The 4,715-nt window shown below is 34.8% G+C and overlaps 1 pseudogene; it reads right to left on the reverse strand.

Annotated features, from left to right (window-relative positions):
* Window positions 1–990: 990 nt before the first annotated feature.
* LOC118147039 (U6 spliceosomal RNA) lies at window positions 991–1,090 on the reverse strand (annotated as a pseudogene).
* Window positions 1,091–4,715: the final 3,625 nt, after the last annotated feature.

Here is a 4,715-nt window from a genome sequence, read left to right on the forward strand (position 1 = left end):
GAGGAATGTCTATTCAAGTTTTTTGCCTATTTTTTAATAGGGTTATTTGTTTTCTTATTTAGTAGTTTTTGTTTCTCATATATTTTGGAGATTAGCCCCTAATCAAAGTATGACTGACAAATAGTTTCTCCCAATCCATGCATTGTCTTATCATTATATTGTTTCCTTTGCTGTGTAGACACTTTTTAGTTTGATGCAATCCCATTAGTATTTTTTTCCTTCTGTTGCTAGGGCTATCCAAGAAATCACTTCCCAGATCAATGTCATACAACTTTTCCCCTACGTAATCCTCTAGTAGCTTTATAGCTTTAGGTCTATACCATAAATATGTAGGTTTATTTCTGGGCTCTCTATCCTACTGTATTGGTCAATGTATCCATTTTTATGCCATTACCATGTTGCCTTGATTATTATAGTTTTGTAATATATTTTGAAAACTAATAGTGAGATGACTCCATGTATATACATTTTGGACAAGATAGCTTTGGCTATTTGGGGACTTTTGTGGTTCCATGCAAATGTTAGGACTAAAATTTTTATTTTACTCTACATTTAAGGGTTACATGTGCAGGGTTCTTATGTGGGTATATTGCCTGAGGCTGAGGTTTGGGCTTCTAATAATCCTAACATTCAAGCAGTGAACATAGTATCTGTTAGGTAGTTTTCCAATCATTCCCCCTTCTCTACCTTTTCTCTTTTAGAATCCTCAGTGTTTATTGCTCCCATCTTTGTTTCTGTGTGTACCCAATGTTTAGCTCCCACTTATAAGTAAAAACATGCAGTTTTTGGTTTGTTGTTTCTGTAATTCACTTAAGGATAATGACCTATAGTTGTTTTCATGTTGCTCCAAAGGATAAGATTTTGTTCCTTTTTAGAGCTGTACAGTATTCCATGGTGTGTACTTACCACATTTTAAAAAGTCCTATCCACTGTTGATGAAAACCTGAGAAGATTATGGAATCTTAGCTTTTGTGAATAGTACTGCTATAAAAAGGTATGCAATGCTGCATGAATTTGCATATCATTCTTGCACAGGATCCATGCTAATCTTTATATTGTTCTAATTTCAGTAGATATGCTGCCCAAGCAAGCAAAATTTTAGGATGTTTTCCCTATGTCTATGAAGAATGACATTAGAATTTTAATACAGACTGCAATGAATCTGTGGTTCCCTTTGGGCAGTATGGACATTTAAATATTAATTCAATCCATGAACACAGACATCTTTCCATTTATCAATATTTGTATAATCTTTAATTTATTTCCTCAATATTTTAATGTTTCTGGTATGCAGATCTTTCACTTCCTTGGTCACATTTACTCCCAAGTAGCTTATAGGTTTACTTATTTTTGATGCAATTGTAAATCAAATAGTTCTCCTAATTTTTTTCACATAGTTCATTTTGTGGCTAACTCATCCTTTCAGCTTTACATAGTCAATGGATGCTAACAAAGTAATTGTTTATATCCCAAAATATCTAGGGTACCCTCAGAGACACTCTGCAAGCTGCTATGCACTCATCTATACTCAAATGTCTGGGAAATCCTGGTCAACCTTATTCACCACCCTAATGTTCATATTGCACAGAATAAAAATATAAAGGCCAGGGATCTAACTGGACAAAAGATGGTTTTTAGAGTTGCCTTGAGAACCTCTTACCTCACCTGTCTTCCAGTGGTGCCTCTTCCCAGCTGCAGTCTTATCTGAACACTTTCACTTACCAAAGATTAAACCTTCAATGTGCCTTTTAGATACACAATAGCCATACTTCTCAGCTTCCCAGAACACTTCTCCAGAGAGGTGTAGAACATGTCATGAAACAGGTAAACATGACAGTCATGAAAGAGATTGAAAGTAATTCTGGGTCTGAGATAAGGAGCACTTGGGAAATTTTTAACATTCTGATTCCTAATTTTATATATAATATATATATGTGTGTGTGTGTGTGTGTGTGTTCACATATATATGTGTGTTTGTATTATCACATATATGTGTGTATATATGTACGCATACACATTCTGGTTCTGAGATAAGGAGCACTTGGGAAATTTTTAACATTCTGATTCCTAATTTTATATAATATATATGTGTGTGTGTGTGTGTGTGTGTGTGTTCACATATATATGTGTGTTTGTATTATCACATATATGTGTGTATATATGTACGCATACACATTCTGGGTCTGAGATAAGGAGCACTTGGGAAATTTTTAACATTCTGATTCCTAATTTTATATAATATATGTGTGTGTGTGTGTGTGTGTGTGTGTGTTCACATATATATGTGTGTTTGTATTATCACATATATGTGTGTATATATGTACGCATACACATTCTGGGTCTGAGATAAGGAGCACTTGGGAAATTTTTAACATTCTGATTCCTAATTTTGTGTGTGTGTGTGCACACATATATATGCATACATGTACACATACACACACACACACACATATATATATAAAGAGAGAGAGACAACCATCTTAGTTATTCCCAGGACTGCCTTCGATGTAGGGAACTCATCTCACTCACAGTCTAGGTTTTGTTTCTTTCCCCTTTCTCCAGCTGGCATCACTTCACTATGTCTCCAGGACACTGTACATACTATAGCTCTTCTGAAAAATGTAGGTAGATTTGTTTTCTTCTTCTCCCCAAAGTTTCCACACAAACCATCAGCCAAATCTGATAAAATAATTATTTTTCTTTCTTTTTTTGTTTTGCTTTTAAGCAAAAGCATTTAAAATAAAACTCACTAAGATGCTATGGAAAAATAAATAATAAAGGAAAACATCAAAGCAAATTGCAGTTTTCTGATTCTGTGATGACAAGTGACATAAATTATCAGATATTCAGACTCATGGTTCATATATGGGTCCTAACGAGTTGGGTCCTGGTACAGTCTATCTAGAAAAATAGTTCTATAGAAATATTTTTTGGTATGTGAGACTCTCTGTTTCTTCACTCCTTGCCCCAAACAAGCTCTAGGGATTGATCACATGTTACTTAAGTTCTTGCTACAATGGGGATTTAGGGGGTTCTCTAATTTTCAGCTTCTGGAGGCAGAAATATTTTAACTGTCCCAACATCTCCCACCCCTTCCAGTTTCAGATCTGTACCCACTAACATCATCATCTATTACTTTTGTCTGGAAATCTCTAGTTCTATGCCCTTAGAAATTATACTGTAAGTCTTTACCATTCATATATCTAAGCTAGAGTCTTGTTTTATATCATGTTCCCTTTCATCTGGCTCAGTTTAATAACATTCTTAAAATACACCAAGGTTACTTTCATCAGGAGTATCTGTTGCCCTTGGAAAATTCCTTCAGAATTGTAGGTTAGAAGCATTATTAGTATTATTTTCTTTTTGTAGCTCCTCTCGCCCATCACTACATTTTCTCTGATGAACATATGTATAGATATTCTGTATTCTAATAGTTAATTTTATTAATTTTCCCTTTGTGATTATTTTAGTGTCCTGTATAAGAAATGTTTTTCCTGTGATGAAATAATATATACATTCTCCCATATTATCTTCTAGAAATTTCATCATTTTTCTTTTTCACTTTAGACTGACAATAAATCTACATTGAATATTTGTGAATGTATGAATAGGAGTCAATTCTATTACTTTTTCATAGGAATAGTTGATTGTCCAATCATATTTATTCAAAGACTGTTCATTTTACACTGCTCTGCAGTGTCAGGACAGTCATCATAGGTCCATATTGTCGTTGGCCTGTTTCTGGACTCTAATCATTTGGCCTTTTGTCTGCTCTTAGCTTAAATCTATCACGATCTAATTTTTGTATATTTATAAGTATTGCTATCTAATATAGCATGCATTTACTCAATTTTTCCTTCTTAAAGACTTTTTCAACTCTTCTTGATTGTTTGCATTATCACATACATTTTGTTTTTTTTTTTTTAATCATTATTATCCTTTAGTTCTGGGTTACATGTGCAGAAAGTGCAGGTTTATTACATAGGTATACGCGTGCCATAGTGGTTTGCTGCATCCATCCCTCATCATCTACTTTAGGTATTTATCCTAACATTATCCCTCCTCAATCCCCCATCCCCTGCTATCCCTCCCCTAATCCCCCCACCCCCCAACAGGCCCCAGTGTGTGATGTTCCCCTCCCTGTATCCATATGTTCTCAGTGTTCAACATCCACTTATGAGTGAAAACATGTGGTGTTTGATTTTCTGTTCTTGTGTCAGTTCGCTGAGAATGATGGTTTCCAGCTTAACCCATGTCCTTGCAAAGGATATAAACTCATTGTTTTTTATAGCTGCACAGTATTCCATGGTGTATATGTGCCACAGTTTCTTTATTTAGTATATCTTTGATAGGCATTTCGGTTGGTTCCAAGTCTTTGCTATTGTGAACAGTGCCACAATAAACATACGTGTGCATGTGTCTTTATAGTTGAATGTTTTATTATACTCAGTAATGAGATTGCTGCGTCAAATGGTATTTCTAGTTCCAGATCCTTGAAGAATCACCATACTGTCTTCCACAGTGGTTGAACTAATTTACACTCTCACCAACAGTGTAAAAGTGTTCCTATTTCTCCACATCCTCTCCAGCATCTATTGTCTCCTGATTTTTTAATGATTATTATTCTAACTGATGTGAGATGGTATCTCAATGTGGTTTTGATTTGCATTTCTCTAATGACCAGTGATGATGAGGCTTTTTTCTTGTTTGTTGGT

The sequence above is a fragment of the Callithrix jacchus genome, chromosome 13 (assembly GCF_049354715.1).
Source record: "Callithrix jacchus isolate 240 chromosome 13, calJac240_pri, whole genome shotgun sequence".
Classification (NCBI taxonomy): Eukaryota; Metazoa; Chordata; class Mammalia; order Primates; family Cebidae; genus Callithrix; species Callithrix jacchus.